The following is a 13,031-nucleotide window of genomic DNA, read 5'->3' as shown; positions in this document are numbered from 1 at the left end:
AAATCATTCACATTTTGAGGTACACAAGTCCTTTCAGACTTTTTCTTATATGTATGTTGAACGTATTAAAAAAGGAGAATAGGAGAAAAGGGTAAAGAGAAACTCAGACATGAAAATAAATATAAAAACTTTTTTTTTAAATCAGGAAGAGGAGGATCCAGGGATGGAAGTAGATGTACAAGGAACAATTCTCATAGGAGGTCTATAGATACAGAGCAATGTTGAAAAGTCAAGAACCCCCAAGAGAACTGAAAGTGGATACAATGAGGAGTGGACCTGGAGGTGGGAGAAGAGTACTGCATGGAGACTTTACTTCAAAAGGAAACAGCTTGACGTATAATTCACATGCCACACAAGCTACCTTTTAAAGTATGTGAATCAGTGACTATTTGTATACTTACAGTCATGCATTCTTCGCTGCAATCAATCTTGGAATATTTTCACTGTCTCAAAAAGAAGAAGAGAGAAAAAATATATTTTACACAGTGTTAAAAACCATTGGGAGAATATTTTCTGAAATCAGTAGTTTTCACTTCAAACTATGTGGCAAATAAAAGTATTAACATATAGTAAGCCAGATGTTATGCATTATTTTAGTTAATATAGACAATAAAGCTTTGAAGTATTACACTCAATTTAGAAAGCAGGAAACTGCAGCATTTTTAGGAGAGGTCACAGAGTTGGTAAGTTGTAAATCCTGGACTGTAAACTAAAGATCTACCTCCAGCACCTGGATTCTTCCAAGCAGTAAATACAGAAGCTTTAACTGTTCATTAGAAAATAGAAATGCAAACCACAATTATATAAAAGAATTCTAGTAATATGGAGTACCTCATCTTTAAACAGAACATGATTTTTGCATAGTATTAATAATTTTTAAAAGCAAAGTCCATGAGAGATAGAAATGATTCGTGATTCTACAGACTACAAAAGAAGTGATTACAGGGTGGTTTTTTTTTTTTTAGCTCTCAGTACTTTCAAGACATATTTCAATATAATGGCTGAGTTATATGCCAGGTGGCTTTTCAGAGATATGCTTTTACACAAAGCAAGACACTCCTAAATTTATATAAATGTTCTTTGTAAAGTACAACACTAGAAAATTAAACTACCTTTTACTGGCTACAGAGAAAGCCATACTTAAGCATTCTATTTAACTCTTCAGAATAGAAGGCTATCATAAGTATTTAAAGCCACAGTTTGGAGTCAAGAATTTAAGTCAAAATATTTAGCAAGTCTGTGTTTGTGTTCATTATTAATACATGTTCCTGTTAAGACTTTCCTTTTGATAGGGCTATTACAGATGGAAGAAGAAACTTCTGTTCATGCATGACTCCATATGGCAGTAAGAACCATATTCAGGGGGTTAAATTAAGCCAACTGTGGTAGTATTCATTTTCTTCTTTTAAACAGGTTCACTTAATGGTAAATCACTAAAACACATAAACATATTTCCCCTTCATTGTGTGTATTCATCAAAAAAGACAAAAATACTGTGTAATCTGCAAAGGTTGCATAGTAATTTATATTTTTAATTTTTGATACATTTTCACAACTACACAGCAGCTTATTTGCTTTCAAAAGCAAAATGTAATAGTAAATTTTGATATCAAGTCTACATCTATTTATTTCCATTAAAAAGTTGAAAATGGGGCCGTGGATTTAGCTCAGTAGTTCCGCCGCCTGCCTCGCAAGCACAAGGTCATGAGTTCGATCCCCAAACTATCATTGCAGGCTTCTTCACAGGTTTTCTTTCTATTGGTTTCTATTTAGTTCTAGAAACAAACAAGAGATTCAATTATTAACTCCTAGTTCATAACCAAAGTGATGAAGTTTTCACTGCTGAGAAATGCTCAAGGGACATAGTATATGCAAGACCATTCCACTAAATAAAGGCATTTTCAAAAGTGGTACAAAGTAAGCATTTAGTAAAAGTACATGCCAAGGGCCAGGGATTTAGCTCAGTGGTTCCACTGCCTGCCTTGCAAGAGCAAGGTCTCAAATTCATATCTGAATGAAGTACTACAAAGTTACCTCAATTAAACTTTTGTTTTTCTGTTATTCTTCTGTTTATGTTTTTTTGGTACCGGGGATTGAACTTGGGTCCTTGCGCTTGCGAGGCAGGTGGTGGCACCACTGAGCTAAATCCCCAGCCCTTTTCTGTTATTCTTGACAAAACGTATTTCATGAGCATTTCAACATGTTAAAATGTTATGTTGATCTGTGGGATAAATGCAAAAGATACAGTAAAGGAATGATCGGAGCAGCAGAAGAAGAGAGAAAAGAACAAAGAAAATGTTTTACATTCAGAATGACTGAGACATAAAATCATAGATTCCTATTCAAACTGCAGAAAAAAGACAAAGAGAAAATCTTTAAAGAAGTTGGGGCAGAAGTACCTTAGCTGGTGCAAGGATAAGGGCTGTATCATGCATCTCACTAGAAGCTATGCAACAAGAACAGAGTAGAATGGAATATGTAAACTGTTGAATGGAAAAACTCACCAACCTAGCATTCTATATCTAGTGAAATCCTTCAAAACTGAAATAGAAATAGACTTTCTCAGATGAATTGGAATTGAGGGAATTTATCATATTAAAAAAAAATTCTTCAGAGAGCAGCAAAATAATATAGGTCAGACACTTGGATCTATGCAAAGAAAGGAAAAGCCTCAAAGAAGGAAAATAAAATCTTTTCTTATACTATATTTACTTGAACAAAAATTTTATTCAAAATCATAATAGCAACATTATATTTAGTGATTATCACTCATTGATAAATGAACAGCAATGTCACAGGGACAGAAAGGAGGAACTACAACTATATTATTGTGAGATGCTTGCAGTACTCTTAAAGTAGTACAGTGTTATTTGGAAGTGGACTTTAATTAGTTCTAATTGAGTGTTTTATACTCTAGGACAACCACTCAGAAAGTTTTAAAATGATAGCTCGTACCTGGTATAGTCTGAATTGTATTGCCCCAAGTTTCTTATGCTGAAGACTTAAGTCCCAGTACTTCAGAATTTGACTGTATTTACAGATAGGGCCTTTAAAGAGGTAACTAGTGAAAATAATGGAATTAAGTGGAAGAGGAAATTTGGACACATTTCGATTTTGGACCGCCAGCTTCCAGAAAGAAAAGAAAATAAATTTCTTTTAAGCCACTCTGTCTCTAGTACTTTGTTATGACAGCCTTAGCAAACTAATACCACACCATAATATGGAAGAAGAAATGGAATCAAGTTAAGTGTTCTATTAAAAACAGCAAAACAGGAAAGCATTTCTGGCTGGAGTTATCAAAGATAAGAGGTGGAATTTTAACTGAGTGCTATTCATTTGACAAATGTTGATGTGCTCAATGTTCAGATACTATGCCAGGTGCTAAAAAAAAAACCCTAAGATCCATGATCAAATGAATTCTTTCATTTTATTCTATGGTGAAACTCAAAAGTGTGTATGTAAGTAAATATGTGTATGCATTTATGTATGTATATGTAACTAAAACAAAGTATAAAGTGAAGAGAACATCTCTGAAGAAGTGAATTTCAAGAAAGAAGCCTAAACCTCTCCAATGGTCCCTGGAACCTTTCAGAAAAATTTCAACAGTCAAAATATGACCTCAAAGTTCCTCATGAATAAGCTGCTGACTAAATTCTTAGCTGACTTTTACTGCTTATGTGGAAACTACATGTTAATTATTCTACCTTTCCCTATTTTTTTCATCCTTTCATCTATCCATCCATTCAAGGATTGACAGCCCACTACATACAAGGTAAGGAATGGGAACTGCAAAGGACAAATAAGGTCCCAGCCCTCGGGAAGTGTAGAGTCTCTAGAAGAATAAAGATATTGAACTAATTTGACAACTGTTTTATTATTTTTAATATACACAATAAACTATAAGTAGATAACGAGGAGTCCTTTGTTACTTCTAGGGATCTGACTTTACATTTAGGAAGTAGAAAGTACCCTAAATGTTTTACTATGACACATGGATGACAGAAGATAGAAGACAAGCCCTTAAAACATCCAGGAGCTTGGCACTTTAGAGAATGTTATGGCTTGTAGCTAGATGACCCCTGAAAGCCTCACATGCTGATAACAGGGGATTTTCAGAGGTGACTGGATCTAGGGTGTGTGAGTGTGGATTAAGGATGTAACAGTGGGATTAAAGGTGTGTGGTACTGGATTAGTCCATTAATTAGTTTCATAGTCCTAGGTGTGGACAATGGGAAGCCCCATCCTGGGTATGGGCAGCCCTACCCATAAGGTCTGTAGCCTGGATAGGATAAAAGGAAAACAGAGACTTGCTGCTTGCTGCTTCCTGCCTGCCACACCATGAACTGTTTCTCCTCTGCCATGCCTCTCTGCCATGTTGCTCTGCCTTGGAACCAGCCAACTATGGACTGAAACCTCTACAAACTGTGAGCTGAAATAAACCTTTCCTCCTTGTGTGTGTCAGGTATTTTGTCCCAGCAACAAGAAAAGTATGCAAGATAGTAAAGTTTCTAGGAGTCCATTAGCCAGGCACTTATATAATATTTCTACCAACGTGAAGGGCAAGGTGCTTTAGTTTGCACACTCTATCACTGAGAAACATGAAGATCACTTTGAATTCCAGAGACAACACACACTCTTGTTGAATGTCATTTGGGTCATTTACTGAGAAACCCATAGTGGTGATTGAATTCCAGAACAACTGGAAGCTCTGCAGCAAGTCCAAACCACATGCAAGATGATCTTGGGCCATGACTCAATGGTGTTTAAAATAGCACATTGGAATGTCCTCACAGTAGCAAATAAAAATGTCATGGAAATATCCTCAGGATTTGGGGAAAGAAACCAATCTTCTTCTGTTGGTAAGTATCATCCTTTTGAGAAATGGTTTCTGGGCGTGGTACTAGGCTGTCAGGACTGAATACTTGACTATGAGACACCAAGTAATCACGTTAGACAAGGAGTTTACCTGACTTACTGGGGCACAATATTATAAGTGAGACATGCAAGGTAAGGCTCAAGAGCTGGGGATTTAGCTCAGTGGTTCCAGTGCCTGCCTTGAAAGCACAAGGACCCAAGTTCAACCCCCAGTACCAAAAAAAAAAGGTAAGGCTCAAGTACTTTCCTCAGAACCTGTGGCACTTACATTTTTTTTTTTTTTTTTGGTTTTTTGAGACAGGATCTCACTATGTAGTTGAGACTGAACTGGAACTCACTGTGTAGCCCAAGCTTGTCTTGAACTCACAGCGATCCTCCTGCCTCAGCCTCCCAAGTGCTGGGATTACAGGCATGCACCACCACACCCGGCTTGTCTTGGCACCTACTTCTGTTGCAGTGGTATATCTCCCTCTCTCTAGACCTATGGCCTCATGGAGAATCCCCTAAAGCATGTGAATGAACAAGAGAAAATTTATTTCCAGATATTTCTTCACAACATGTTAGAGCAACTCAAAAGAGGATGGCTTCAGCATTACAGTCTCACAAAGAGCCCTAAAGAATTGAGATAATACATTCTCAAGTGGATAGAACATCACATTGTGTATCTAGTTGTCCACCTAGACTGGAAGAAGATACAACCAGTGGAGCAGCTCTACGCTGATATGTGGAGAGTGGCAAACAGTTTAGTCAGATAGTTAGGGACTTTGACAAAAATTATATATATGGACAAATTATAAAGGAATTAGCAAAATTTACAAACATGATAAATAGGCTTGGTGGCAAGGGTATGAGGAAAGATTTCTCTAAGTAGGCATAAATTCTGGTGCTATGTTCTACATGAATACTGACAAAATGGCACCTACTAAAGGAAAGCCTCTCGATAATCAGGGGAACAAAACATCCCATTTTTATGGCTACTAGTGAGGTTCTTCTCTTAACTATAACAATACTTGCTCAAATGGACTCATAAATAAGGTGGCCAGAGTTCATATCTATGTTCAACAACATAGGTTGTACCTCCAACTCCTCAAGCTGATGTGGCTAGAGTTATTACTAGGTACCCAATGTTTTAGCAGCAGAGACCAAGGTGAACCAACAAGCTATCTAATAGTAGGCTGTTTACAATGGACTCTTCAAAATGGTGAGAGTGGCTTAAACTTTCCCTGCTCCAATTTTTTTCCCACTATCCTTAGACAACTGTAATCCTTATTTACTTTCATGGCATCCCACTTAACTTTTGTGGTAATTTTATTTTCTAAAAATGGAAAAATAGTCTCTTCTGCAATGTGACATCACACTCTCCTATGGAACTCTCTCTATTCCCTAGAGCTTGGGCAAGTGCCAAAGTATTGACTTTTTAATATTGCAAACTGATGGCTGTGCCCTTAACTGGTCTGATCCCCCACTTCCTGTCACTTGGAAGCCAGTTTCCCTGGATGACTTTCTGAGATATGCTGTGAAAAACCCAGGATCCTGTATAAGATGCCACGTGAAGTGACTTACACAGGTGTCTAAGAACCAAGAGGGAGAGATTTCTATTACCATTACCCTTAGTGGATAACTCACAAGTCTTTTTGCTTAAGAAAGCAAAAGAGGTAAGGGTTCTGAGTCGTCTGTTGGAAACTTGGGATCACTGTCACCCAGACATCACCATTATCCCTTTCTAAATCTTATAATGTAATACAATAGCCTGAAACCAAAGAGCACAAGATTTTCAAAGCAGAAGAAAAGGGCTATTATTCTCCAGGAGATAGCTTCAAGTAGAAGCACATACAGCCAGTATGAGGTCTGCCACACACACAGATGTGTTTCTTGAGAAGTACTTGAGTAGTGCTAAGAAGCACTTGAGTAGAGAAAGCTGGTGGAGCATTCCAGAAGTTCTTGAGATTCACAGTAGCTTATGAACAAAGTATAATTACTTGTTTTCCTGCTGAAGTCTGAGAAAGTTGCTGACAGGTTCCTTTTACTACCCTCCACTTTCAAAGGATATGTAAACCCAAATGACCTATTTTAAACTCTATTTAGAATAAAGTGTGATTGCTATTTTCCTGACAGGATCTTAACTGATACCCTTTATAACACACTAATCTTTTATTCTGCAAATTTATCTAACATTTAGCTCAGAGAACTGTTCTACAATAAAAAACAGGATACAGAAAGAGGAAAAATTTAGAGAGGCAATCATGCTCACTATTGGCGTTCGGGTGCCAACCATCCCAAACCTGCAATCACTTGACAAACTCTGTAAGATTGGTTGAAGTTACTATTAAAGTTTGGCCACCTTTCAATTCCTGAGATCTGTTAAGTAAGCTATTTTATTCTTAGGCCTTTACACATTTCCAACATAGGCTTTTCCCCTGCTTTTCACAGGGAGAGTTCATTCTCCTCTTTCATTTGTTCACTCAAGTAACATCACCTGGGGTGGATTTCTCTGACCACACTGTCTAAAGCTATCCCCTTACCCCAACAGTGTTATCATCCGTACCTTGCTTTTGCCTTTTGTGCAATGTTTTTTTTTTTGTTTTTTTTTTTTTTTTTTGGTACCAGGCATTGAACTTGGGATCTTGCGCTTGTGAAGCAGGCAGTGGAACCACTGAGCTAAATCCCTGGCCCCAATTTTTTAATTATATATTTGTCTATTTTCTTGAACATTGTCTGCTATCACAAGGTAAGTCCCACAGGAGGGACCTGACTGTCCTTCACTGTTGAACACCCAGCAGCTAGCACTGCCTTACATGCACTGGTATTTATTAAAATTTATGGAATAAACAAAACTGCTTGGAGTCATGTTCTTTCAGGAATAATATTCATTCTTCTCCTACAAATCTAATATATCATCTTTTTCACTGTCTTTTTTACACACAGATGATTTGGGGGAATTCACTCAATAGAAACTAAAGCACCTAAAGTTAGCAGACATCAGTTAGGGAGTTACTCTTTTATATTCCTTCCTGAAACTCAGATTATCCATCTCTACAAACATTATATTGCAAATTAAGAGCATAATTCAATATTTAACAAAGTTCATTTGTTATGGGTAATTTTGGCCTGATGTTAATTTTTTTTTTTGGTACCGGGGATTGAACTCGGGTTCTTGGGCTTGCAAGGCAGGCCACTGAACTGCTGAGCTAAATCCCCGGCCCAGGCCTGATGTTAATTTTGATGGATCTCAGACATGGCTTAAAACTTGGATATAGGAAGAAACTTGAAAATAAAAGGTTTTGTTGTTGTTGCTGTTTTTCTTTTTTACAAAATTTCTGAAATGAAAAAATGACTATTTTGTGGTGCTAGGGATTGAAGTCAAGGCCTTAGACATGCTAGGCAAGTGCTGAACCACTAAGTTACATCTCCCATCCCAAAATAATTATCTTGAGAAAAAAGAAGGTATATCCTTTTCTGTTAGATATCAAAGAGGTCGCAGATTAAACTTTTCCAGTAAAATGAAGCTTCTACACTTTAAAAAACTTTTCAGTTCTAAATTCTGAAGCCTTAGTCTATCGTCATTATCTCCGTCATAATCACACTGAAAAAAATTGGTCATCCATGAAAAGGCCTATTATTAAGGAAATTCCTGATAGGTTGACATCTTCAGCACTAAGAAACACTCATTGCATCATGGAGAGATACTGAGCTCCCAGAATCTCCATATTCAGATCCCAGATTGGTTCTTACTTGCTCAAAATGTTTTTCTCTTCTTTTCTAAAGATTACATCATGGATCTCCTGGGGCTCTGTGATAGAAAGAAACAGGGCAGAGGAAAACAATGTTTGGGACTATGAAATGCCAAATAAATAAAATATCACTTAGCAACAAAACCCATGTGTCACCAGAATCCTCACTCCCTTATCTTCATGAACTTTACTATTAGAAGAAGCTGGTCATTTCAAGTTTTCTTCATTATCACCTTGACAACTTTGTCAGTTGAAAAAATGCTCATGATTTAACTATGAGAATAATTGTAATAGCAACAAAATGTTTTTAGAAGTGTTATATAATAGACCAGCATGTTTGGAGTATTTAGCTCAGTCTTAGTTTACTATGGTGTTTTAATGACTAGTAAGATTGTTTAGGCATAGAAGTAACTTCTGTGACTAAAGTATAAGTCATATAGTACTCTACAACTTAAAGGTGTTATTACCTGTATTTTCTTATTTTTAATCCCAACAATTGGAATAAAGAAGTAATAGAAACGTCAAGTAGATATAACAATAAATGTCAGTGGCTTTCATGATGTTTTTGTGATTTTTAAAAGTTTTTTGTATGAATTCTTGTATTTGAGGAAATAGGCCAAGACAAAGGGTATACCAAACATCCCAATATTGAATGTCTATGTTTTAAAGTAAAATATGTATTTTTAACAAAAAATATAAAGACGGGCATTGTTCTTGTTGATTTTTTTTAAGAATTTAGATCAAGAATGTCCCCCAAAGGTCTCAGGTGCTCAGAGGTGGTGCTTTTGGGAGGTGACTGACAGTGATTGGAGTTGATACAGCTGACTTGCTGTTAGAAGAGGTAATATCACTGCAGGGGTCTAGAGGGTCTACCATTCTCCTGTGGTGCAACCCCTGCTTCTGCAGTCTTGCTCTCACTCAGGTGAAGAATGCATAAATGAAGCTAGGCTGACTTAAGAAAATACTAATTAGAAGGAGAAACTCAGATAATGTAAGTAGTGTGTAACAGAAGTTTACTTATAATATTATGAAAGCAGGGACAAAGCTGTCCAGCAAGTTTGCTCTGCAGGGAGAGCTGGAAAGTGAGGATGGTTTTCAGGATGGTTTCCCTGTTCTGCCCATTTTTATAGAGGCTTTAAGCCAACCAGGGCCTTAGCCTTTGTTGCTGGTATGAGCTTGTTGCTAGGATGGGCTAAGGTTTATGGAGTTTTAGGGGGTTTCCAGTGTATAAAAGTGGGTCTCTAAGATTAACTTCTACACCTGTAAAGGCTTCACAAAGGGCAATTCCCAGTAACCAAGTGGTTATTTCTATAGCTGTCTGCCATGTTAGCCATGCCCTACAACTCTGCCTGTCTCTCCTTCTCACCATGTCTATATTCCCCCCTGACTTGATCATCTTACTGCCACAGGATGGGGAATAGGTAGGGGTCTTGTCTTTACTCCCTTGGCGGTTGACACTTGGTTGGATATTGGGCTTGTGGCCAGGAGTTTGGTCTAGTGGGTTAATAGGGGAATGTGAGTAGGCATGGCAACCTGTACTAGGAGGGACAGTGTTGCCTGCACAGAAGTAGGTGCCAAAGCCAGACTGTCAGCTCGAAACCACAGAGCTGCTTGAAAACTGTGTGCTGCTCATCACTCAGAGCCTACATTTTCTAACCTCTAAAGAGGGCTTGGGTCTTTTAATATTCCCCAGAGGGCCCTTCAGACCCTACAGAGGTAAAGCCAGTTAGGGCGGAGCACTGGGGCTCCAAGTGGAAAGGCCTATCTCCCTTCTGGCTCCTCCCTTCCCTCTCTGCTTCCTGGCTACCCTGACCTGAGCAGCTTTCCTGCACTCAGGCCCTTCCTCCAAGCCATTTCTGTGCTTAAGCCTGTCAAACATGGACTGAGGCTCTGAAACTGTCAGAATGGCACTACTTAATGGAGGAATAAGCCTGTTTTTTGTAATGATACCACACGTACACAAGAACAAACTGAATACTAAACTCTTGTCTTGTATAATGTTATCAGAAGGCAAACATCAAATAAAAATGGAGTACATAAAAATACACAATGTTGATGTGAGCAGAATAATAGAGTGAAGAAATAGATTACAGATCATCTCCAAGTCACAGAAGTCATTAAAATCACCTTGATATTCTCCTTCCCCCCTAAGATGCTCAACATATACATGAGGCTTTTCTGTGTAGAAAGTGTGGAACATTCGAAAAAAATATAACAGATCTGGGATCTGGGAATACATAAGGCCATCTGTATAGTCTTCCAGTTTTAATGTAATTTTAAAATGCTATAGTATTTTACCATATAGTCATTTAAGCTATTGATTATATTTATCACACATTTGTGATACATAAGGAATATATGGATCATGGGAAGTTTTACATATAAAAATTGCACCTTAGTCTTTTTTTCTTTTCCTTTCCCTCTCTTCTCCATCCTCCTTCAGCTCTAGAACCCCTTCCTATCTGCAAAAGGACACCTCCGTTTCCTATCATCTATCTTTTATGTTCCCTTTATATTTTATACTTGGGTTTGTCATATAAGAGAAACCATGTGATATTTAACCTGTATCGGATTTAATAATTAACATTATGATCTCAATATTTGTTATATTCTATTGTCAAAAAATGTGAGATCCCTTAAGTCTTTTGACAAAAAATCACTCTAAATTTTTCATATTCTATTCTTCTTATATTACTAAGGGATTCTAAATTTGAATTCTTAACTGTTTTAGACCTCAGTTCTTATCTGTAAAATTAAGTTAAATTAATTACACAGTATTTTAAAATTTGAGTTCTATACACAGATCATAACCGAAAAAACTTTGAACTTAGAATAACCATACACATATAACTCAGACCTTTAAATTAACTAGAAAGTGGGCATGTATGTATGTATATGCAAACATACAGGGAAATTAACTTTCTGAAATACCAAGTGAAGATTTAAGGACCATGTTTTTATATATGTAAAGAAATTCAAAAATTTCACTAATTTTTAAGGTAAAAATAAAGTCCTCGGGGGCATATTTCTGAGGGTGCTGCTGCCTTGAGATCTGGCCCCCCAGTCAGGATTTATTTCCCATTGCCCTTAGGAAAGGACACAAGGTTCTGATTGAGAGGTTAAGACTCGCCAATTAAGTCAAACTTGTCCTTGCTATCTACATTCCACTCATTCACTGCTTCATTCCAGAGCTCCTCATAGGGTAAGGCTTGTCTGATTTTATTTCTTAAACCTGCCCCATCTTGCTTCTACAGTTTTGTGAAACCTCCATTTTCCGTCTTTTAAAACCAGAAGGCCAATATCCAATCTTTGCGAATACACCCATAGGGAATAACGGTAGTTAATTTGCATTTTTCATTTACATTTCTCAACTGATTTTACATTCGATGGATATTTACTTCCACAATCATAAACTCTACTTTGAATGCCACACATATGTTTATATTAAACACACCATGAGCTTAACCTTTTTTTTTTTTTTTTTTTGAGACAGGGTCTCGCTATGCAATTCAGTCTGGCCTCGAACTCACTGTGTAGCCTAGGTTGGCCTCAAACTCGTAGGGATCCTCCTGCCTTAGCTTCTTCCCTAGTTAAATGCTGGGATTACAGGCATGAGCCACCACGCCAGGCAAAAGTTTTTCAAAGCAATTTTTTAAGCGTTGATGAAAAAAATAACTGAACCAAAGGCAGTTTTCTATCACAAAAGCGGGGGGGACACCTTAATACATGAAAATTTGAATTACATAATTTCAAAATCCGACTGGATTAGAAAACTCAGTTTATTTTCTACAAATATTATTTGTAGCAGGACGAATACCTACTGCGAACCATTTCTCAGGACCTTGATTTTTTTACTACAAAATTGACACAGCACTCACCAGACCTTGAATAAAGTGAGATACACTACATACAGAAGCTAGAAAACACTTTTGCTTCCTCAATCCAGAGAGCGAATTTTTCCCTTACTTTCCTTTTTCACTCTTTAATTTAAAAACCGTTTTTAAAAGCCTGCTTTCAATTTCGCTAGTCCCAACCTGCACACGGGATAAAAGGAGGTCACTAACACGGACAAACAGGGACTCACTCTGCCCGGACGGGTGTGGACCTCGTCATTCCCCGGGCCACTAAGGCGAACAGCTCCCAAAAACGCCCGAACTGGGCGTCGGAAAGGACCCGCGCCTCGGTGAAACTTTCTTGTAGACGCTTCAGGGGACCTGGCTCACAGGAAGTATTTTGGGTACCCCTCTCTCCTCGGTTTTGAGTGGATTAAAAGTTAAAATTAAAACAAATCAGCGGCCTAAGGTGACTGCAAACGAACACGTGGCTACTCTCACGCCGAGAAACTCAGTCAGCCGGCCGCCCCCGCCTCCCCGGCCACAGAGTTAGGGGCCACCGACCGGGAGGGCGTCCCGCCCCGGCGCCGGT

At 37.9% G+C, this 13,031-nt stretch overlaps 1 long non-coding RNA gene across 1 annotated transcript; it reads right to left on the bottom strand.

The window, feature by feature from the left end:
• Positions 1–1,655: 1,655 nt before the first annotated feature.
• On the bottom strand, positions 1,656–13,025 carry LOC104849442. The gene is made up of 3 exons (XR_776750.1): positions 12,691–13,025; positions 8,608–8,665; positions 1,656–1,775 (listed from the first exon to the last, which is right to left on the bottom strand). It is a non-coding gene; the product is annotated as an uncharacterized LOC104849442 (long non-coding RNA).
• Between the last annotated feature and the right edge of the window lie 6 nt (positions 13,026–13,031).

Source organism: Fukomys damarensis, unplaced genomic scaffold, assembly GCF_012274545.1.
Source record: "Fukomys damarensis isolate Sample0158 unplaced genomic scaffold, DMR_v1.0_HiC HiC_scaffold_31, whole genome shotgun sequence".
NCBI classification, from domain to species: domain Eukaryota; kingdom Metazoa; phylum Chordata; class Mammalia; order Rodentia; family Bathyergidae; genus Fukomys; species Fukomys damarensis.
This window is presented reverse-complemented; position numbering and strand designations above follow the sequence as displayed.